General features: G+C 40.1%; 1 long non-coding RNA gene across 1 annotated transcript in view; it reads left to right on the top strand.

Annotated features, from left to right (window-relative positions):
* The window catches only part of LOC139743140 (uncharacterized), a 36,675-nt gene extending 13,094 nt beyond the window's left edge, over positions 1–23,581 (top strand). The window contains exons 2-3 of the long non-coding RNA XR_011711736.1: positions 13,531–13,555; positions 23,493–23,581. This is a non-coding gene — a long non-coding RNA (uncharacterized lncRNA). The remainder of the gene's footprint in view (positions 1–13,530; positions 13,556–23,492) is intronic.
* The last annotated feature ends 1,731 nt before the right edge of the window (positions 23,582–25,312 follow it).

Raw genomic sequence — 25,312 nt, 5'->3', positions numbered from 1 at the left:
ATTGTGTCATTGAAAGTAGAAAGAGCGAGAGATAGAGAGTAAGGGAGAGACTAAGGGAGACGAGAGAAAGATGGCAATTACACTTTCTATAATCACTTTGATGACTTTGATTGCTACAATCTATCTCGCTTTTGTTATTATAAAGTGCACAAGGCACATTCGTATATGACAAGGATCGACAGTGTGAGCTTGTAAAAACTGTCAGGATGCTGGAGTGTTCGATTTGGGCAAAACGTATAACATCTAATAAACATATTTAATATTTTAATCCTTTCTCAGCAAGCTGGATCATTCACTTGAAAGGTGTGCTAGTAGTTTGCACATTTACCGGGATCTTTTGAAGAAGGGTAGGTCTAAGTCACATGACAGACAACAAGCTTGGATGTGACAGGTTCTGATGAAATTTATAGGAATACACACATTCTTGGTGCAACATCAACAGGTGTACTCCAAGCTTTTGTCTTGAATAAGGACAAATAGAGAATATTAATGTAGGTCATCGTAGGCCAAACTAGGACATGGTTATGGCACCATCACTGCTGTTACTCATTCACTAGTCGCAGAGGAAGAAGATCTGGATGCTTTCTTGAAATGGCAAAATGCATGAATGTTCACATTCTGTTTTGTTGCAGACCATCTGCACTCTTTGTTCAGTGAATCCATTACCTCTCAATCCCTCCGCACCGGACAATGAGGGGGTTCCTTGTGGCCCGTTTGCAGGTGTTAAGTCCCTTTATTGTTTCCACATTAGCCCCTCATTGCCTACATGACACCGCTGGAATTGGGGTACTTGAGCCCCGCCAGCTAGCATCCCAAACGCCTCTGCCAATCGCAATTCTTTGCCCTTCAGCTGAAAAGGATTGTTCCAACAGCCAGAGAACCCTGGCAAGACGGCCCATGAATAGGGAGGGACCAAGGAGAAACTGCTTGACACATTATATTGTTATCATCCATTTGTTTCGCCAAGCACTTTCCATTCATTCTCTCTCTCTCTTACTTTTCATCTTTTCCCATCTTTCTGTCTATCACTTTTTCTGTTGCTCTCTTGTTTTTTTCTCTCCTTCTTGTATTCTTCTCCTTGCTGTTTCTTCAGTCTGTCGCATTCCTTCATTACAGCCCGAGACTAGTCTTTGTGCCAGACTGTCATGATACTTGTAACATATTATGCTTGGTAACTAAAGTAGTCACTGGAAGCCTTGGAATGTTAGGCAGGTTTCGTGTCAGTGTTGTACTTCTGTGTCCACCAAACATGTATGGCACAGGCTGACGCCTCATGACTGCATGCCCGTTTTCATTTCACATTTGTCTCTTGATTTATCATTTGCTGTACATAACTTAACCCATTCTGTGCCGGGACTTTGAACAGTGTCCACACACTGCTATGGGGTAGTCCGTGCCAATCAGCACTTAAAGCAGCGCACACAAAGAGTTAACCCGTCGAGGACGGGCTGATATTTGCTACAGCATGCATTTCCTACACTTCCCAGAGTATATTCGGGACTCGTCCTCAACGGGTTTAAAGAACCCAGTGCCAAACAAGCATTTCACCACTCATTCAAATCCATCCCCCTCTCTCCCCCTTTCTCCATCTCTCTCCATCTCTCTCCTGCTCTCTCCATCTCTCTCCATCTCTCTGTCTGTCTCTGTCTCGGTCTGTGTTCCCGTGTGTCTTTGCGTCCGGTATAACTCCCCCGCTCTTGACTGGCACAAACAGCATAATCATGCACTTGTCTACACCATCAGCATTCATCTAGAGGCCCACTCTTGGAAACACTAGAGTCCAGATTGTTGAGACCTCTCAACCGGGAGTGGCCCTTCTGGTAACTTTTCAAGATATGTCTCGCATGTCAAGCAAACAATTGTCTTTTCGCCGTTCTCAAAGGGTCTCTCCTCACCCCCCCCTCCCCCCGACCCCCCACCCCACCTCAACCCTTCGATACTATTAATCTGTGTGGACACTGTACAAAAGTCTCGCTGTTCAACACTCCGCATCTGTAACGCTCGTCCCGCTGGAAGAGTTCCAGCACCTATTTCCTCTTCAGTTTCTCTTCTGTGATTTATGTGATTTATGTGCAAGTTATATTTATGGTCCTTTCCATGTGTTCGTCATTTGTCTCTGCCATTCTGTACCCATTCTGGGAAATAACAACTATCAATGACATGGAAATAGTGAAGCATACCTGACAGAAATTGCCTTTACCATTAAAAGGCCTGTTTGCCAATTACTCTGTACTTACTTCCTTTGCTAATCTTTGAATGTTTATTTGTATAAATTATCATTCATATTTATGCATTTGTTCATTTGTATTACTAATTATGTTATTCTGGGTATAAATGAATGTGTATCTAAAAAATCTACCAGTAATTATCTCTTAAATCAAGCTTAAGGTCTGTCACTGTGCCAACAAACTTTTTAGAGTTAGGCAAAAAAATACCTCAATTTGAAATGTATTATGATACAAATAAAAATATATTTAATGAATGTGTACGTCATAAATCTATGCCTCTAATTCTTGAGATCAAAGTCTCTTACTGAATGCCTTTAAGTAGTCCATGTTCCAACAAGCTCCTTAGAGTTAGGCAGAAGAGCCCTCAATTGGAAATGTATACTAAACTGGTATTTCAACTACTGGAGTTGCCTGACTAGTAGCATAGTTAGGCAAATTTTGTCAGTATATGTAAATTTTGAAGCTAAGTTGATTTTATGCCAAACATTTGAAGTAGGCTCTTTTGAGATTTTCCCAAAGCAAGATTATTGAAATGGGAATGTATTTCGTTGTCATGAAATGTGTGTTTTGTCCAGAAACATCTGCTTTGAAGAGCATTTAATGTGAGAAGTTTTATTGTCAGGTTGAACTCCATACTGAAACTTGGTGATCAGAAAGTTGGTTTTTCATGGTGTTTGGCAAGAGTGTGAGAGAGCTTGGGGTTGTTAACAGCAAATTTAAAGGGGATGGACAGCTATTATATTCTGTGAAACACTCTAAAGCAACCTTGTAAAGTGTCCACATTCTCTATGTAGGATGTAGGTCAGAATGTGCTGTGGATGTTGGCACTTAATTCAACCTTTATCAACCTGAGGCCCACTTTGGACCCTACATTTTTTTTTTTCTCAAGACCCAGAAAGATCAAAAGCGGATCTTTTTTATTTCACTTGTGGCCAACATCATGGCTCACCTTTGAAAGCGTAATGCCCCACCAATGGGCCGTGGCCTACTGGTTGAGAAGTGTAGGTACGTGCCATGTGTTTAGTAGGTCTAATATTTTGCGCATTGGGATTGCCTGACGATTCGCGAATAGATAAATTTTCAGTCACAGAGTACAGCAATGAACAGAGATATGGGAAGTTCATTGTGCATCCATTCACACAGTGAACACTTAAGTCAAGACTTGGGCCTACTAGACAACATTATCACGCACCTTGTTTATGTACTGTGTATAATCAGTACATCGTAGATGCGAGAACATTTTTGTATCATATTCTCGAATAGCACCTGACTCCAGAAATTTGCAAATAAAGACCCCTCAAATATGTACCTGGTACTCATAAGGTGCGGTCACATCAAGCAAAGCTGTGCGTAGTTTCTCTACTCCGTATTTTACTTTGCGTACTTGGGCAGTGTCACCGCAACCTTCTTGAGAAGTTGCGAGCGAAACTTCCCGCGACCCTTCCTGCATGCATTTTGGAAATTTCTCACCTGTGCAATTCTCACCTGACTGCAGTATAACTCAACTGGTGTTTATATTACCTTATTCTCTTCTTTCTGTAAATTATTATTCAAGTTGTAAATCAGGTACAAATCCGTGGAAATGATGATTGCACAAATACACTCTTACAGACAAAAAAAAAAAAAAAAATCTTGTGATGCAACTATATACTAAGTTGTCCTGTTTATCAGGTTCTGTATCATTACAGCCCCAGCTCCTCCCCTGCCCACAGTCCTTCAGCAAAGCTCTTGAAGCATCGTATAGTTATGTTCAAGTGCCGCAGAGAGCAGATACAAACCGGAGTATTTCTGCAAAACTCATTTCATCGTCATTAGAAGAGAAATATGCTATTAGTTTGCAAGTACCCCTTGTACATGTGTACAATATTCAAACACTTTGTTGGTGAGTAGTTATAGTTTTCCACTTGAAACTCAGTTACAAACGGGACTAATTTTCCTCGCGAGGGTGCAGGGATGCTCTCGAGCCTCCCCTTCAATCACATCGTCGTTCTCATCTGCATCGCTACGGGCAACTCGTTGGAGGAGTAATTAGTCTTTGATAACACACTATTATTGTAGGCTAGCCATCAGCTTCCCTCCTCCCAAGTGGTGGAGTGAAATGGATTCCATTCTTCCCGCCGAACGCCCGAAGTCTCCGTCTTGATGACACAGACTTCCGAGCTTCAATGAGCCATCTTTTGTTGTCGGGCAGAAAAACATTTACACTCAAGAATGTCTCATCGCAAGGGATTTGAGATTTGTATCCTTGGGCCCCCCAGAAAAGTTCAGCGTTAGATAAACCGGGAAATATTGCTTAGATCTTCATCTGTTTCTGGAAGTTATTTTTCCTACTTTGCTGATGACTACAGATTTGGTAAGGAGGTTGCAGAGTATTTTTGTTTTCTCCATTCTTTCAAAAGAAATCAATATCCTTGAGATCTGTTGAGCTAGTTAGCCCGTGATATAAGAAAATTAATTGTTCTAGTCTCATTATTCTTTTTCTTTTGCATTTCATAATAAAGACTGATGTTGTTGTTGTATGGCCACTGGATATTAGTCACAGAACTCAAAAGATAAAACAAAAAAAAATGGAACAATTGGAAAGCTAGAAAAATAGAGTACATGTATAATTATCAATAACAGCTAAGAAAGCATGTGAAGCATGTCAAAGTTGTGATCAACCTAGCAACATGCATTCATACAAAGTGATGAACAATTATTGGAAACAGGAATCAAATAGACCAATGAAACGATTCTTGCCCATCACCAAGCTAGTGGGTGAGAAACGTCTGAAAGAACGAGATGACATCCAGAACCTAATCTGTTGGTGGGGCTCTTTGATACTGGTTGATTTTAAAATGTTCGGTGGTAGTACATTCACGGCCAATGTGTTGATGAGGTGAAATGTTAATTCATGGATTCAAAGAATCAAATTTGGGAAATTGCAATGTTGTCATTTTCTTGGCACCTGAATTTCATTGGCCATCTCATGTAGGAAAGATACCTGATGGAGGTGGTTAAACCTGTGTTAAATCTGCATAAAATCAGAAAGAAATGAAAAAATAATTTTCAACAAAAATGATTAAAAAAAACCAAACCCAATGCTGGTTTGTGAGAGAAATACATTTAGGAACTGTAATCTTCTAAAATATACTTCCATTTTAAGAATCAGATATCAGTCAATTGTGTTCTTGAGACTTTTCACATTTCTGTAAACAAACTGTTATATGATGAAACACAAAGAGCTCATGTGGAAAAAGAAAAACTGCTGCCTTATGGAATGCTGAGTTGTAAAACTTGTAAATTGGAGAGAAAGATACAGTAAAAGTGTGGTTAAGGAGAAAATTTCCTCTTTCACTTAAAGGAAACGCTTTACTCTGTAAACTGTTTAGATATCATGTATTGTGTGCCTGAATGACGTGTGTGTTTTTTTTTTTCTGTGTTTTATTTTGTTTTAAGTGCTCTATGTTTCTCTGAAATCTTGCTAATTGATGAAGCCATCATGTTTTGTACATTTTTTTTTGTGGGGGGATGGGGGAGGGGTAGGGGATAGATCTATTAGCTTACCTAAATGGGCTCTTATTGTCAACGCTCAGTTTGGAGCATTTGACACTTAGAAAACGTTATAATGGATATAGTCCAGATAATTACTGGAAAGAGAAAGAAATATTAGTCTGTCAGTAGAAACAGTGGTCTGACATTACATTTTATGCAATTTGTTAAAAAGATACATTCCTGGAATTATGACAATTCTCACTTTTTTAACTCTCCGCTTGCTCAGCCTTTTTCTTGAGAAAAACAAAAACTGATGAAACTTTCCCTCATTGAAACTTCTGAGAAAGACCCTGAAACCTTAAAAAAAACACAAAAACCCCCTAAGATTAAAGAGAAATAAGATTAAAAATCAGTTCTAAAATCAATGCAACTTTAAAAGAGGACTATCAGAGCTAAATGGTATACACATATCAATATATCTTATTATCACCTAAAAGATTGATTAGGAAATGCACCAGTGCTTGTGACAATAGTTGTAAGTGGTCAAATATGTACTGCATACAAATTGATACCAGATCAGTAACTATTCTATTTTACAGGGTTTGAGTGTTTGTACAGCTGTAGTGTCCTTGGCTAAGCACTCACCTTGATTATTTTTTATGCATATTTCCACTGTGATTTTTGTTAAGTGGGTATTGTCATGAGATATGAACTCTTACTGGCGACGCCAATGTGGTAGTGAAGTTATATTACCTGCCACAACAATGTGTGATACACTCATTGATAGCTATAAGATTTATAACTAGGAGTACTCAAGAGGTGTTGTGATATAAATGCAAGGTGCTCTCTAAGTACCATGTCATCTTCTCGACAAAAGATTCTGTAGATCGTGAGAGGATTTGGAATGAGTGACGTCCATCCGGCCGTTGTATTTTTCTCTTCTTGATGCAAACTGTAAGGGAATCATGGTCATTTTGCCAAGGTAAAACAATCCCATTTGTGGGTATTCATAGCTCCACAGCTCCCCCGCAGGGAGAGTGTCAGTCAAAAAGAAGGAGCAGAAAACGGGCATAATGCTAACTGAACGGACAGACCAGGTGTCAATCTTTTTGATTGGCACGGCTGAGTGTTTGTTCCCGCCCATACAGCCATGAATAGGCTGATCCCGGCAAACCTCTGCTCTTCAATGGCTCAACGGGGACTGGACCGGCCCTCGTAATTAGTAACCTTTGTCTCCCGCTGTTGAGGGGGTAAACAAGGGATGCGCGCTGGGAGAAAGGGGGCTGAGGTTTTTTTTCTGGTGCGGTGCGTGGGGGCTATGGCTTGGCAAACTTTGTTCGGCCGATTAGTGGCTGTTACCATTAGTATAATCCCCACATTGCCCTACTCTCTGGGCCTTATCCTTTCTACATCCACTTTCATCTTTGGCAGCTCTATCTCCTCAACATGCACAATGATGCTTTTGATTCTTGATGCTTCTCTCAGAAGAAGCAGTGAAATTGCAAGGGATGAGATGAAAGTGATGTCCCTATGTGTCTTGAGCATACACATATTGTAGATTTTAAGATCACTTTGATAGGGTCCAAGGGAAAGATGTTTCACAGTGTGGTGTTTTGATTTTGTTTTTTTTCTCATTTTGTTATTTATGCTGTTTTTGAAGGTCAGGTATTTGATGAAGTGTTGTAGGTAATGTTTCCAGTTGATGAAATGAGTGAAAAAAAGAAATGAATAAATAAATAAATAAGTTTTAAAAAAAAGTATTTTCAAAGTAGGGTGTATACTGTGGCATTTCATACACTACTTGCACAGTTAACACTTAAGGGGTGTTTCAGATTTTAGCAGCCAAACAGACTAAAGAGAAATGAATATATATATTGTGTGTAAGTGTGTATATGTAGGCCCAGATTCTTTTCAAAAGAATAATATTGGACTCACTATGACCTCATAATCTTCAACCTTTGTTGCCATTGAAAATGAATGCACCAAGCTGAAGAAAAAAAAATGCATTTTCAGAAGTAGGGTATTTACTGTGGCAGTCCATACACTGCTTGCACAATTAACACTTAAGAGGGTGTTTCAGATTTTAGAAGTCAAACAGACTAAAGAGGAATGAATATGTGTTTGTGTGTGTGTAAGTGTGTACATATGTAAGCCCAGATTCTTTATAAAAGAGTAATACTGGACTCACTATGACTTGATAATTTTCGACCTTAGTTGCCATGGAAAATGAATGCACCAGGCTGAAGAGGTTGTGTAACTGAGGACAAATAATACAAAATGTACGCAATGACGTCCCCCAAAAAGTAAGGTTTCCATATTGTACAGTGTTTCAGACATGGAATTGTTCCATCCCACACACTGCTTTGAGTAAGGCTTTCCCAAAGTTGTTTAATTTACAGATTCATTAGTCACTACATTTACACTCTACACATCTATTGACAGAAAATGCGGGTGGCTTTTAGATACTCACCCATGAAATCACATCGATCCATTCGCTCCAGATCATAATTGGCTGATAGATCATAAAGAATATATATGCCCATATGTATCTCTTGTTCTTAGGGCAGTCAGTGCAGTCATTAAATCATATTTGACTGTGAATTGAGCAGTTTGAGATGTCAGTCAAGGATGAAACATTTTTCAATGACTTTTTTCTTTTCTTTTTTTTCTGAAAATAAAAAAAGAAAAGTCTTTGATTTTGTCAACATATCTTGAAGGGTTCGAGGACGTATTGTGTGTGTGAATTTCATGGTACTGAATATCACATGATTGTATCAGTAACTCTTCCTGCAGTTTTATCTGCAGAGCAGGTGGTTCTCAAAATGAACTGAAATGCACAACTAATGCTTTGAGTACATCATTGAAATGGTAACTGAAGAGTTGCAGCTGCTTTTACTCACAATAACCACAACACTTACAAAAGTGAACAATTTTGACCTCTCATGTTCAGTTTGTAGATTTCTTCTTTCCATTTTGATGCAAGATGCCATTTTGATATGATTAATCATATTAATTACAGGGTGCTGCATGACTTTAAAAAAGAAGAAAAAAAAAATTAAACCACTTGCCGGGTCAGGCAAGCAGATTTCAAATTGTGGCAGAACACTTCCCAAACATGAAGTTTACATGCCCCATAAGAAAGTCCAAAATATAAGAGACTTGTATGGAAAACCACTTGTAAGTCAAGTGCTTAGTCACACACAATCATTTGAATTGGGGCTTCTTCACGTAAGTGTTGGAAAGTTGCTGAAATGAAATTAAAGTGCATAGCATTGCTAATCAGGCCTCTGTGTGTTCCTTTCATGGGTTTGTAAAGGGGGAAAAGTGAAAAAAAGATGGCTCTAAAACTTTTTGCTTGCCAAATTCCTACAAGCATTTTTTTTTTCTCATTGTTCTGAAACACTTGGTCGACTTTGATTTTACATGCCCCAGACAATTGGGCAAGTGGTTATGTAGTACTTTGAATCATGGAATCAGATGCTGTGGATCAATTCGCCAAGACCTGTTTTATCATCACCTGGCTCATCACCAGTACTGCAGAAGAAAAGATATAGCCAGAGTAAGTAAGATCTTTTTCGTCCCGATGGTGCTTTGGGAACTATGCTAGGAGAAGGTGATGATCCGCAGGATTATCCCAGAGATATGTGAGGCCCTGAGGTGACCGCGGCTAAGCTGAGGAGGAATGAGTGACAGTCCGTGACACTGTGTTAGCAGTGGTCAGTAATGACCGCCCCCCTACTACACTGCCCCCTTTCTCTCCGAGATGCCCGCTGTCTGGCTTTTGTTGTGGTCTGGACACTGTCCTGTAACGGATTGAGAGGTGTTGGCCTGTTGATCAACCAAACCTCAACCTCAAGTGGACACCCACTTTGTGAGGAGGGATGCTGGCAAGGTGATGGTCAAAGAATCTTCCTTACTTCTTCCATCTATTCAGCCCTTCAATCCAATCCAAACACTCTCTTCTCCAGCTCTCTTATATCAATGCATTCATAGCATCATGTGTATATAATACAAAAATTAGGGGGCACGTTATTATTTTCTTCATTACATTTGTACTTTTAGAGTTTTTTTTTTTTTTTTGGGGGGGGGGGGGGAGGAAGGGCCTATTAACCAGTGAGAATGCCTCCGGAGGGAGGGATGCATTCTCACTGGTTGATAGGCTTGCATAAAACTTAGTGAAAGTACATACCCATTTGAGTCATCAAGTTTAAAAAGTAATGAAACATTCTGGTCGAGGAAGTAATGGTGTCCCAGTAAAAGTTACTCACCACACATTATTCATTAGTACTTTGTTCAAACTTGTGTGTAGTCTGAATGCTCTGCTGGGGCCCGTTGCATAAAACTTACCATTGAATTTCAACGGTAACTACCATCAAAATTAGGCGTCACAGCCAATCAGCATCAAGGATTATAAGATTTACCGCTAATTTGAAGACTTACCGCTAGAAAGGAGCGGTAAGTCCAGCGGTAAGGGTTTTATGCAACAGGGCCCTGGTGTTACTCTTGCATTGTACTGTACAGTCGAAATGACTGTGATTCTCTAAGCCCTTTTCTTTCTCAAATTTATACTCGGTAGTTTTCCGGTTCAGGACTCCTTGTAATTGCTTGCCCTTGGAGAATGTCATGCATCCCCAGGGCAATCTAGCAAGCGGCTGTGTAGGGCTGTGCTATTATGAAATATGTGGTAGCAACTATAGTCTGTCAGTTGTTATGACAGCATTTTCTCATACACAGATTAACATCATGGTTGTCATGCAAATCAGTCAACACATGAATAATGCAATTTCCTGAAATTTGGTCATTTTAGGATGTACGGCCAGCTGGACATATCTAACATGAAAGAGTGACTTTTGTGCCAGCTTGTTTTATGTTTGTTTGCTGTAAGATAATTTCTTTTTTTAAGTGTCATTCATGGATTTAAATTCAAGATTAGGCCAAAGCTGAAGGCACTGGACTAAAGTGTATGTATGTACATGTGTGTGTGTGTGTGTGTGTGTGTGTGTGTGTGTGTTAGTTTGTTTGTTTGTATGGATTGATGTTAAATGAGATGTGTGCTCTTAAGGAAAATTACTTTTGATAAAATCAGAAACACAAAGGTAATATCAGTGAAAATGTCAGAAAAACACAATAACAGTGAGACAAATAGTTGGATTTCTGACTTTAAAATGTTATCAGCTGGGTTGAGGTGAGCTATTGACACATCAGAAAAGCCATCTTAACCCCTTGACTGTACAACTTTTGCTGGACTTTCTACACTGTTGGAAGTAGTTGCTCTTCAGTTATTTTAAACTTTCTCTCAAAAGATTTATCAGAACATTGTGTTCGTAAACTCCTTTCTTATGTCACGCACAGAGTCATTAATATTTTCTGGACCAAGAAACTAAGACTCAAGTGTGACATTTTTCATCAAGGCAAATGAGCAGATACGAAGAACAATACTTCAGTCACGTGACCAAAAGTGACTCACTCGCGATGGCCGTGGATAGCTGCCTAGAATTGAAAGGTGGATATGTATCTTTGTAGTATCCGTCCAAGATCCAATCACTTTTTGTGGTTGGTTTGTTATGCTTCTCCACTGTCAGTGACACTACTAACTGTAAAACCAGAAATTTTCACATGCATGAAACTTTCACAAATCTCATGAGGAACCAACATTTGCAAGAGTATATTGAGTGTGAAAAGTCTTGCCTACACAATTCATTGAATGCCAGTGGCCATTCGTGAAAGTTTCATGCTGAAAAAAAAAAAGAAATGGTCACCAGCTCCAGTTCGCAAAAGTTTCATACGGCAAATATTTCTGGTTGTACTGTAACTCTCCTCTTTGATTTGCAGTACTCTGTGAATTGGAGAGAAAAATAATGAACCACAGGTTCAATTCCTCTTGTAGCCCATAGTGGCTAACCATGCACTGCTCAGACTTTTAATGACTGCAACTTTCACGAATAACATCTAGAAAACATGAGAAGGGAAGAAAAGCTCAGTCTTTTCATTGGCCGTGCAATGTATGACGAAGAGAAAAATGGAAGTACAGACAACTGTGTCCAAGTTTAATCTGTTTGGACTGAAGAACATGCTTTTTATCGTGTTTTGGTCTGAGAATTTGCTTCAACCTTGGCAGATATTGCCTTCTGCAACTGCAGTCTATGCAGGTATTGCCTTCTGCAACTGAAGCCTATGCAGACTTGACTCTTGCCATAAACTAAAAGTTGTGACCTAACACTTAATACATTTTTCTTTCTTTCTTTCTTTTTTTGTCTCTACTAAGTATAGGTTGCATCCTTGTTTCTTTGTAACTTTCATAGGCGGGGCAAGAATATTGCCATATAGATAGTAAACCAGTGGTGATGATCCATGATTTTATTTTGTACTCTGACATTTGGACTTTCCCCACACAATGCCAACTTGGGGGTGAATCTGAAGGGCCTGACCCCGAGCAGCATGGATTTTGCATGTTAGTGTCAATGGGGGTTTCTTACCTGAAGTCAGAGTTACTTCTATCCTGTGACATTCCCAATGCAATTCTGGTCCATAAAACATATTTTGAGAGAGGTATTGGCAGAATTGTCCACATGAGCAATACGAACAGAGTCAGGAGAAAATATTGCAAACAAAAAGGGAAGATAAACTTGCCGAAATCCAATGTAATGGAGGGATAGCTGGCATTTATACACAAGTAAAAAGGAAGATAAACTTGCCAAACACTAGTGTAATAGAGGAATAGATGGTTAAGGGTTACTTTGTAAGATAAGATGAATTGTTGCACTTGATATAGATTTATGTAGATTTACTAGAGTGATATCAAACAATTGAAAGTTTGTGACAGTGATAGGAATCAGTGTAATAAGAAGTCCTTTTGTTTTTCCCCATCTTGATTAAGACCTTTTTTTCTTTTAATGTTCTAAACCTCATACATCTCCCTAATTGTCATGTGATATTATACAATGGGGAAAAGCAATCAATGTTCCATCATAAATTTTTTACCCACTTCTATGTAGAACTTCATCATCCTTGTCATTTTGTGTCTTCATGTGCTCTAGAATATAAGCTGAAATTTGAATTTTTGAAAAATTGTGTATGCATGAATATCATTGAGGAGAGAAAGAGAAGAGACAGATGGACAGAAAAGAGTGACAAAGAAGAGAAAATAGATGGTTTTTCTAAATTGTAAGCTGAAATTTGAATTTTTGGAAAATTGTGTAAGCTGAAATTTGAATTTTTGAAAAATTGTAGTGTATGCATGAATATCATTGAGGAGAGAAGACAGATGGACAGAAAGGAGTGACAAAGAAGAGAAAATGGATGGTTTTTCTAAAATATAAGCTGAAATTTGAATTTTTGGAAAATTGTGTATGCATGAATATCATGGAGGAGAGAAAGAGAAGAGACAGATGGACAGAAAAGAGTGACAAAGCAGAGAAAATGGATGGTTTTTCTAAAATATATTAAGCTGAAATTTGAATTTTTGGAAAATTGTGTAAGCTGAAATTTGATTTTTTTTTTTTGATATTGTGTATGCATGAATATCATTGAGGAGAGAAAGAGAAGAGACAGATGGACAGAAAAGAGTGACAAAGAAGAGAAAATGGATGGTTTTTCTAAAATATAAGCTGAAATTTGAATTTTTGGAAAATTGTGTGTGCATGAAATATCATGGAGGAGAGAAAGAGAAGAGACAGATGGACAGAAAAGAGTGACAAAGAAGAGAAAATGGATGGTTTTTCTACCTGATTGTGCCCATGAAATATTGTTTGCCTTAATTGTATGAACAGACAGTATGCCAACAGGTGATTAATCACCAATTTTGTTTTTATGTTGTCATTTTCTGCAGGTCGCTACAACACAGACTACAACAGGTGAGATTGTGTTAATTTATTCTTTACAAACTGTATCTGACTGATCTACGCGTGTTATGAGGGCATATTGGGGAAAACAACAACAGCAACAGCAAATAATGAACGTAAAAAATCCTGAATGAATTTGTGTTGTTTCAAGTGATATACTGTTGTGAATATTTTTCCTCTTCATAAATGCTTGACCTTGGTGTTTCTGTTCTGGTGTATCTTTACAGATATACAATATGCAATTTACTGCGCTGAATGAAATGCATGGATGTTTGAATAAATGTGAAAAAAACACGGTTGTATTCCCTTGCGTATTTAAAGGTCACGTAGCATTTTCTTTCTTACTGAAAATTGTTTCTGCTCTTCTTTTATGTCAATGATTTTGGATGTGTGTTTATACACGCATAGAAAAATTTCTTCTGTTAGAGGTCTTAGCCATATTTTGTGTCCGTCTCTTTTCTTTTCTCTTCTTTTTTTTTTTTTGCACAACAAAAGAGAGTATTTTGTCATGGAAATGAGCTTGACAACAGATTCTCGTCTGCCTGACATGATGTGCACAAACACAGTAGCACAAACAAAGTTCTAACATCCTCAGCTGTTTTGCACCCAGAACTATCCTTTTAGACTGCTATGGAAGACAACTGATCTTTCTGTTGTTCTGCATGCATCAAGTGGATGTGAAATTTGCATTTGATTTTTGCCTGTAAGGTCAAGAGAAGAAAGAGCAGAATTTCAATGCTTTTGATTCAGAATGTTGTTTGAAACAAAAGGACATGGCAATGCTGCAGAGTTTGGGCCATAAGAGAAGAGCATCAGACAGACACATTGTCCCGTTTGTGCGGCATCAGCAAGTGAGAAGGCTGTGGGCCGGTTGCTAGCAACTTCTGTGGCCAACTCAAGGCCAGCTCATACCTTTACCTTTTCGGCTCTGCCCTGCTGTGAAGTGTTGGTCAAGTGCCCTCGGTGTGGGCCACCAAACACATGTCTGCTGGTAGTAGCAGCATCGTCGGGCTAATGAGAAAAGAGCGCCAACCCACCCGTTGAGGCCGCAATTCACTGGGAACGACAATGGTGCGCCTATTGGATTTGAAAAACGAGGGGTGACCCTTATCATTTGTTAATGCTCTGAACCCTTCCAGTGAGCATCACATGAACATCTGTCTGGGAGAACAGCAACGTAGAGATTGCAGTTGAGGATTACCTTGGATGTTGAACCACCACACATCTCTTCCATATTTCTCTTTTTCTCTTCCCCTCTCATTCTCTCTCCCCACACTTTTCCTTAAAGGGATGGTTTAGAATTGGTATAGATGGGCGATTCAGAGTTTAACATTTTGAAACCACTTATTAAATATCAAGTAGCATACAATTCTAGGGGGGATTCAAAACTTATTTGATAAAAATCGGTCTTGAGATGGTTGAGATATCCTAAAATAAAGTAAAGCAAAGTGGCCCTAATAAAAGGTGGGTCCCACCTTTTATTAGGACCTCTGTTTCACGATATGTCAGCTGTTTTAGAACTAACTTTCATCAAATAAACTATGAAATCCTGTTAGAATGGTTTGCTCTTTCATATTTACAAAAAGTTGGAAACCTGAAGTCCCATCTCAAGCAAAACTATACAGTCCGTTTAACCCCTCCTTTCTCATTTCTGTCTTTTCTCCCTCTCTCTCTCCCTCTCTTTGTACTTTCCTGTTTGTTTTGGTCTCATTTCTCATACAAAATTGTTCGTGCCACTCCAGCAACCATATTGCAGTTTCACCTCAACGATTACGTTTGCATGCTACGTGCGGGCACTCCATTGACGTGGAGTGTGATTTATGAATCATGGCATGTCAGTGGTGATACTCCACGAAGAGCAATTACAGACGGGGAGCATTCAATCTATCTCTCTGGGAATATAGAGACAAATTGATCATGTGTTGCTGTTTTCATGTGCAACACTTCCTTAAATTTTTTATATATATATTTTTCCCTCGCGCAGAGTTATTCTGAAGATACATGTAAACATACCAGGTTGTGTGTTGGCACAATGCCATGTACGCTGTCATCGCTTATCTTGTCAGTGGCAGGCCCCTCCCCCCCACCCCCCCCCCCCCCCCCCCCCCCAAGAAGAAGAAGGAAAAAAAAAAGCTGGCCTGGAATTGATCCTAAGCGGAAGAGGGATGCAGTATCTATAGCTATCTCGATGAGATGATGATACTTGTGTACTGATATGACCCTTATGCAGCTAGGTGCTCTTCTCTAAAGGAGCAAAGACAGAGAGGTACAGACATGCATACAGACAGACGGATGGACAGATAGAATGGGTAGCAGATAAAGCACCAATGCATATCTATCTATCTATCTCTATCTATCTATCTATCTATCTATCTATCTATAATAACTGTATAAAAGTGGATATTTTCATGCAACTAATTTTTTGTGCTCGGCCTGGTAAGAAGAGTTTCGCATGTTTTTAATTCCACAAAATTAGGACATCAACTTCTGGAACATATGGCAATCAAAAATTTCGCATGCTTTTATTTTCGCGCTGGTTTCTGGGTGAGCAAAATGTGCGAAAATTTCAACACTGCGAAAATTTCCACTTTCACGCTATCTATATATACATACACATGTGTAGATACTTATACATACAATGTATACATATATTTGATGAGCAAAAACAGACAGACAGACAGAAAGAAAGAAAGAGAGGGGGATAAGAGCTATGATAGCATTTTGGATGGGGGAAGGGTGAAGGGCTACACTGAGGTGAGAGAAAATTGAGTGGAAAGTTCTGAAATGCCAGCAGCCTGCCCGGGGCCAAGCCCTGAAGTGGGCGTCCTACAGCCGAAGTACGTATGTCTGGTCTGCTTGCAGGGACAGCGGTCTCTTAAATAGTCTCCCTCACTGCAGAGAGCCGATCAAGGGGCTATGTAGGACCCTCATCTAGCTGGGAGAAGAGGGGTTGGGAGGAGTGGGGGGGGGGGGGGGGCTGGTGAGTTACAGGGCTTGTTTCGCCCAGGTTATGAGCCAACTTAACACTGAAGTGCATGTACAGTCATGGCAGTGGTGGAGTGGTCGTCTGGATGGGGGTACTTTGGTTTGTGTTGAAAAACACGCTAGTGCAAGATTGTGAGAAACATCTGAAGAATGATAAAAATGGCAGAGATGGGTAAGGAAGAGAAGGGGGGAGAGAAGGAGAGACGGTCTTGAGAGTTAAAATAGGAGTTTGAGACCAGGGACATGTATAGTGTCATCATGCCGGCATAGAGAACTCCTTCACGCGGGGACGGAGGGCCGTTGTTGGGGGCGAGAGCGAGAGAGCGAGAGAGGGAGTGACAGAAAGTAAAGAGTTTTGAGATAAAATGAATATGAGGAGGATGGTTATTGAGCCAGGGTGAAGTATGACTGGTATGAAAAAGGCACCGGAGAGCCTGAGTAGGCATGACACAAGAGTGGCCGGTGCATTTTGGAGGGCTCTATAGGCTGGGGTGAGAGGCGGGCGGGCGGGGAAGGAGGGAGACAAGACCGAGAGAAGAGGTGTTGAAAAGCTAATGCTAGGTCTCTTTTTTTTTTTTACTCACTCTATCTCTCTCTCTCTTTCCTCATCTTGTATGTGTAAGTGTGTGCGTGTGTGAGTGTGTGTGTGTGCGTGTGATGGTAGAGTAGGATGTGATATAAATGGCGATAGCATAAGACACCGCACCTGCAGACACATTGCGAGTTGCTTACTGAGTTGTGACGCGTATTAACAGCAGCCGTCACCGAGAGCTGGGCAAAGAAAGCATGGGATTGTATGCTGGATATATAAAAATACCAAGGATAATACAAGGAGGGCAGGCCAGGACCTAGAACTGTGCAGCAGCCATGAAGCAGGTATGACATGAGTCGGCCATTGGTGTCTGTGTATTATAAGAGGTTTGAATCACGAAGGTGCCGTTCGTACTGTAACCAAACATAGGTCTGGTCTCAGCGGAGTGTAGGACTGAACAGAGGACTAAAGCAGAGTGTGGGACTAAACGGTAGGTCTGGCCTAAGCACAGTGTAGAGAGGGAGCTGGGGATTGATGTATATAGATATCGTATGTGTTCCTTAGTCCCCTGGCACCGTGCTATTCTATGGACTGAGTTGTACAGCCCTCATACAGTGTTAGTCTAAACATGTGCTTTTTTTTTGGGGGGGGGGGGGAGAAAGCATTTGGAAAGGGAGTAACATTCATTGAAGAGAAATTCTGAGAAAAGGCCTAGTCTGTGATCTGTATCCTTACTGGTATGAAACTGAGCATGGAGGTACCATCTTTACATCAGTTTTTGCAGCTGGGGGGGGGGGGGGATATCTCAGGGTAACAGTATTCTCAGAAATCATTCAATTGTAATGAACATTGTCAATGCTTCAGTGTGTGTGGTTTTGTTGTGTGTGTGTGTGCGTGTTTGTGTGTGCGTGCATGCAGATGTGTAGCCATATGTGAACTGAAGAGCAGTTGGTTGTGGCAAAAGCACATTACTACACATGTGATGTAAATGTAGGGGAAACAAAGGCAGGTCGATGTGAATGGTACATTTCGTAGCGCACTCCGTCTGTCCGTCCATATGTCTGTGTGATCCCAGGACCTTTCCATGGAGCATCTCTCATATATTGCCAATTAACTATCGTATGATTACCATGGCAACAGCAGGTCATAGCCAATCAGCTGCTGAGATGAGAGATGTTGCTAATATGGTGGTGCTGCATTTTTTTCTTTTCTTTTCAAACCTTGTGGGCCTGGTTGATGCATAGTTATGTTGCCAAAAATAATCCAGAATGAAAAACCTGAGATGGATGAGTAGAGATAGTGTAATACTTATTAGCAGCTTTCAAAAATCCACCTGACCATCTTTTATGTTTGGGGAATGATGTAAACTTCAAAAATTGGTGTCTCTTTTGGAAGAGTTGGACGGTTGTTTGTTTTTTTGTTGTGTGTGTGTGTGTGTGCATGTTGTGCTATTGCAAAGACTGACAAGTCATATTAGCACATAAATGCAGAGCTTTTCTCTGAAATGGACTAGAAATTGAGATATTCATAGACTTTTCACAGGTCTAGAGAGGATATTGTATGTAGCGCTATACTGTTGAGGATTGCCAATTTTCCTACCTGCTCTGATATAATCGTTATTTTTTTCCTAGTAGAAAAAAAAACAGACCTCAAAGGAACATGTGTTCTCAACCAAAACAGATTTTGTGTGGAGAGTATGTGGATGTGTTAGAAATATGTTGTGAATACATTAGTGGCAAATCTGTGCAGGAGTGTCAAAAAAAGACCCGTCACTTGTGGAAAAAACAGAAATGGAGGAAATGTTCACCCTACAGAATGGCAGTCCTGTATCAAGCATCATCAAAATGTACCAGTGACAGAGGATATGAAACAGTGTTCATAAAATATTTGTGTGTTTCTTTTTATTATAGTATGTTATTGTGATCACCTTGCGTTCATAAAACACATATACACAGACACAGACACACACACACATGCATGCACATATACTATTGCATTTTGTATACCATTTGTATTTTGTATAAACTAAACAAATCAAAAAATACCTCTGCTCCTGTTGAGTTTGAACACTAAGAGCATATCAGAGCTTTTTTTAAATTTTTTTTTTTTTAACCTGCATGTTGAAGTGCAATAGTCTTCAGTGATCAAAATGAAATGAAGAAGTATTTTAGTGGCATTTATTAACAAATGCACATCACACTAATCCGGGCAAAGTGTATCAATGTGATAATTTTTTCTTCTTATAGCTAAATACCCTTCTTTCCCTTTGGTTCTTACACAATCCAACTGTATATGACCCAGTTTACAGTGTGAGGCTCGGCCGCGGCCAAGCCCACCTTCATTTCAGAGTAAACGCGCAAAAGGCCAAATGCGAGGCCAAAATTGGCCTCGCATTTGGCCTCGCTCTGGAGGTGGTCTCGCGAGCCGCGGCCGAGCCCGGCCTTTTCTTGGTGTAAACGCAAACTGGGCCAAATGTGCTGCCAATTTTAGTCTGGCTTCCAAACCCTCTGCCTGTAACTTTCGCTATTCAGGATATGTGCCCCTTCAATGTCGAAAACTAGTATAGTTTAAGGTGGTTTTGTTCTGCAAAGGATTTTTTTCCTTCGGCAAAGACCTTTGCCCGAACGGCGACTTTGTCGCCACGGAATTCAGTTGGCAAAGGGTCTGAAAACCAGACAATACCAAATTGCGTTTGTTTATAAGCAGAGCGCCACTACGACAAAATATTCATTTCAGTGTAAACGCGCAAAAGGCCAAATGCGAGGCCAAAATTGGCCTCGCATTTGGCCTCGCTCTGGAGGTGGTCTCGGCCGCGGCCGAGCCGCGGCCGAGCCGCGGCCGAGCCCGGCCTTTTCTTGGTGTAAACACAAACTGGGCCAAATGCGCTGCCAATTTTAGTCTGGCTTCCAAACCCTCTGCCTGTAACTTTCGCTATTCAGGATATGTACCCCTTCAACATCAAAAACTAGTATAGTTTAAGGTGGTTTTGTCCTGCAAAGGATTTTTTTCCTTCGGCAAAGACCTTTGCCCGAACGGCGACTTTCTCGCCACTTAATTCAGTTGGCAAAGGGTCTGCAAACCAGACAATACCAAATTGCGTTTGTTTACAAGCAGAGCGCCACTACAACAAAATATCGAAAGGTTTGAATCAAAAACGCGGCCGAGCCCGGCAGTGTAAACGGACAAAATTGCAGGGCCCGGCCTCGCAATTGAGGCTGGGCTCGGCCGCGGCTCGGCCCAGCCCAGCCCCGCACTGTAAACGGGGTCTATGTCGTATTTGCCGATGCTAAAGTATTCAATGTTGCATCCCAGTACTTTAACCCATTGAGGACAGGCTGATTTTGCTACAACAAGCATTTCCCATAGACACCTTCCCAAGTATACTCAAGAATAATCTTCAACAGGCTAATGCCAAACTTTGATCAGCCTGTGATATTTCTTTTCAAGTAACAAATAATTGATATGTCTATCTGAGGAAAATTCTGTAGAAAGTCTTTGTTTTTAGATTAAAAAAAAAAAAAAAAGATCTGTCAATGTTTGCTTGCTCTTGAGAAGTGACATAAACATGTATATATGAATATTCTTGTATAGATAGATCGAACAGCAAATACATACGTATATAACAATTTGTGATGAAGAATGTTGACATGCTAAGGATAATGTGGCACTCAAACTCTTGGTTATCATAAGAACGCCTGTACAAGCTTACCAGTTTCTTATTATAAAATAAGTAAAGCGCAATACCATACTGGCCTGAGGAAATGAAAATTAAGTAGCTATTTCACATCATGTGCTTGTTTGTTTGTTGTTTTTCTTCAGAAAATACCTCCCCAAATATGAAATTTTGCTATGAGTTGACATTGTTTATATCTTACCATGTACCTCCAGCAGAATGTGCTCAAGACTTGCCATGACAGGGCTAGAATAAACTGTTTGAAGTCTTGCATTCTATGAAAAGTTCCTATGCAAATCAAAATTGGTTGTGTTATTTACTTGCTGTGTGTAGATCAGAGGAGCAGGACTGAATTTGTAGTCTTAATTTTAGTTATCAGTGGCAGTACAATTGTGTATATGAAATCATCTTTATTCAAAGTAGAGTCACATTGTGGGATTAGAGGAAACATTCTCAGACTCTCGTCAGATATTTGAAGAATTTGTAAGAAATCACATTTGAGTCACCGCTGATCTGCCAAGAAAAGTGGAGAAATTCCAGACCCACACAATGTACTTGAATGTGCACTAAATATAGTCTGTTCAGCCAAGATGAAATGGTCTTAAATAACTATTATAAGACAACAGCAACAAATCACAAGCTTGACATTTCATGATATAAGTGTCATGTTACAGCTAATCCCATCCAGTGTTTGGGTAATTTTGATTCAGAAATGATTATCTTTTTCTTGTTAAATTGGCAACTCCAAATTTTAATGTGTAGCCAGCATCGAAGTAAGACTAGTTTGAACTGATTGAAATGGTTACACCTGCACAAAATTAGAAAAAAAAAGAACAACAAACATTTGCCAACTTGAGAGCAAAGCATTAACTTTTAGCTTCTGCAATATGTCGCCAATTTTAGGATGATTTATGAATATGGTGATTTAGAGGTTTTGATCAGTTTAGAATTGAGAAATAGCCAATGGTAGAATTAACAAAATGGAACTCAAATTGAAGTTTTTGTTCTTGAAGCACCATCAATACCTGGTGAAAATTATGATAAAAAGATATGGTACCATATCACTGAAATGTAGTGTCTGAAGCCTACTGAGATTTTACTTGGCAACTGGGCAAGTACATTGTAAGTTCTGATGGTAATATGAGGGGAAACAGAAAAAAAAAAATCTCTTCAGAAGAAGGCCATTTCTGTGCAGAATTTGTTTGCATTGAAAAGTTGTTATTATCTGTGAAGGCAAACCTGGCATGATTGCTAACAAGTCCAGGAAGCAACAAACACACCTTATGACTGTTATTGTATGGGCAAGGAGTGGTGACAGTACTGGGCTGTCGACGGCTTGGAGCAGCAGTAGGTACTGGCTGTCTCGATGCCAGAGCGGGCCCAAAAGCAGCTAATTCTCTGAGCTAAGAGAGCATGCGTACTCGAAATCAACACATTATGGCAATGCAATAGAGGGGGAACATGTTGTGTATGCAGCATGATCACATTTTGACTCAGCTCAGATTAAAAACACACAGCGATCAGGTGATCAGGAGAAAAAAATAGAGGAAAAAATGAAATATATTATTTTGGTTGTTGACTGTTGACATGTCATGAAGTTTGAGCCGAATCATTTAATTTCATGCATCGGTTTGTTGTCTGTCTGGGAATAACACAGAGAGTCTGCATATTTGTCATCTTCCCCTCTCTTCTACCTCTCTCCCCTCCCCTCCCCTCCCCCCCCACCCCCCCCCCCCACTCGTGGCACCATTGATGTGAATCTCATTATAGTCTTTGAGATACACAGTCAAACCTGTCTATAGTGGCCACCCGAGGGAGATACAAAGAGTGGCCATTGAAGACGGGTGGTTGCTATAGATGCGTTCTCTGAAATTTCGTGTGTATCTCGTATGTGCGTGTACAGGATCATTTGGTCAAATTTATTTACTGAATTTGGTCATTTTGTTCATTATACTAATTTTCTGTGTTTAGTTTTGGAGTGTGGGTGTACAACAATCTACTCTATGTCTATACCTGACTACCATATGTGCAGCATGGTGCATGCCATCACATTTCAAGTGGCATTGATTGTGGCTTGTGCAGAATTGTGACAAAAATTTATGACTATTTGGATTCATAGTAAATCACAGCTTGTGCAAACCTCAGAGTACCAGATGGGGGAAAAAAAATCAACTGCCATAGACAGGGCAAGTGAAATAAAAAGTTAGTGTAGAGCCATGTCATACTGTAAAAGTGGTTTCTTTCGCGTACAGAAACTTTCGCGGTTTCCATCGGTGCCGACTTTTTCGCGTGTGTTTCAATTCGCGGTTGGTAATGATAGCGTTGTAACAAGCGATGAGTTAAAAACATTTTTGCATGATGTTAAATTCGCGGTTCAACCTCAAAGCACGAAAAGCGCGAAAATAAAACCATCGCGAAAGAAACCACTTTTACAGTATATATGCCTCAAGATGTATTTTAACTGCCTTGGATCTCAACAAGGAGAATCAGATATGCCAAACTATTTACATTTCATGTTAGATGCTAATTTAGAAAAGGAATTTTGAATTTCAGTCCGGATTATGAGTTAATTGGAAGTGAAATCATGTTATGATTGTTCTGTGCTGTGATATGACAACGAAGTGAGTGAGAGTGTTGATGACAGTGCATAGTTTGTTTGTTTTTGTGAGAATTTTACCACATCTCTCTATATTGGAATGTGTCTTATGAGCTACTCTCTCTGTTTTCCTTTGTCTATGCTGCCATCTCCCATGTCTCAGGGGTGCGCAATCCAACCAGGGATGGGGGCGCAACATGCAATCTCAGGGGCACGCCTACCAGCAGAACCAGCAGCGCAACTACTCCCAGGGCTACGGGGGCCGTAGCGGGGGCGGCGGCGGCGGCGGGGGCGGTGGACAGTACGGTGGCTACAGGCAGCAGCAGGGAGGCTACGGGGGCGGCGGTGGCAGCGGGGGAGGAGGAGGTGGTGGCTACGGCTCGCAGCACTCCCAGCAGTACGGCAGCGGGTATGGCAACCAGCAAGGGGGCAACTATCAGGGCGGCAGGAACTCCGGCTGGCCGGTAAGAGTCCTCGTGTGCTCTAAATAAAAAAAAAAAAAAAGAAATTCATAAAAATTGTCGAATAATGTTGCATTACATTCCATTTCCTGTACGAATGCATGGATAGTAGTTGAAGTTGGATATATGATGTACCTCAAAGCTCTCGTACAAACAACCTGTAATGTGAGTTCTTTGTGATGCTGATATTTTCTGCCATTTCTGTCTCCAAGAATATGTCTGTCTATCTTTCTGTGTGTGTGTGTGTGTGTGTGTGCGTGTGTTTGTTTTTGTGATCGTTTGGATAAGTTTGTTTATGTCCTTTATTTATAGAAGGCATTTGTTGTCAAGTCATACTTTTATTTCCCCGTGGATATTTTGAATGAATGAGCAGATATTAATTGTACATTCACATACATATTTTTTTTTATTAAGTTCTGTCTGTCAATCACATAAAACAATAGCATATTCCAATATTACACACAGCAACAAAATTGTAGAATTTCATCATTAACATAATACAGCAGTAAACGAAATAGAAAAAAATAAAACAAAGCAAAACACCCTTTGCTTCTTGGTACTGTTGTCACAAACAAAAAAATATACATCAAAATTATGAAAAGGTAAGTAAAGACATTTGGAAGCCCATACCTCCTTCCCCTTCTGCGATGGCAAGTTCTCTTCTCTTCCTGAAAATAAGGCAACCGTTAACCCATAAACCTAAATGTACTTCCACTTTCCCACCCTATGAAGCGCCTTTATGCACCACCACCAACAACAACCACCCTATTAATGTCCCATTTACCCCTACCTCCCTTCTTATGAGCATGCTGGGGCATAGTGGATAAGACTCCAGACTCCCAATCGGAGGACCCGAGTTTGATTCCCGCCCAGTGCTTGCGTCCTTGGACAAGATGTTTTTGCCCACTATGTCCCTCTCGACCCAGGTGTATAAATGGGTACCTGGCAATGCTAGGGTAATAATAATGGCAGGACCCTGTGGTAGAACAGTGGCAACACTGAAGAGGCTACCCTGGATAAAGAAGACCATGTTATTATCATCTGCTACAATCCTGTAACAATAGATACAGGCTAACCATGGACCTACAACGTTGTAGGTCCATGGGCTAACTCACTGTGAAACTTATGGTTGATTCCCCCCCCCCCCCCCCCCCCCCCGACACGACATTAATCATCATCTACTTATCACAAAGATACCGTCTGATCTTTGAGAAAGATGGGGAAAGGAATAGAGAAGATTATGAAAGAAATATACAGCAAGCTCTTCCGTTGTTTAGTTAATATATTTCCACTTTGATAGGTGAATTCCTAATTTACCTTATTCAATTTCTGTTTTCTGTTGTGCCTCTATCAATTCTAAAACAAATTACTTTATTTCAGCTTCAGTTAGTAAGACACCGTGATTTCTAAATCAGTAAATTATTATGTATTTCACAAAGTAATAATCATATTAAACAAACTTTATTCTGCCTGAATTTCCTTTCACAACTTGAAAATACTGTATAACACTCCAGTGTAATTG

This window comes from Diadema antillarum, unplaced genomic scaffold (assembly GCF_040938485.1).
Source record: "Diadema antillarum isolate AM-2024a unplaced genomic scaffold, OU_Dant_1.0 seq00001051_RagTag, whole genome shotgun sequence".
Classification (NCBI taxonomy): Eukaryota; Metazoa; Echinodermata; class Echinoidea; order Diadematoida; family Diadematidae; genus Diadema; species Diadema antillarum.
The sequence above is the reverse complement of the archived record's forward strand: the minus strand, read 5'-3'. Positions and strand labels throughout refer to the sequence as shown.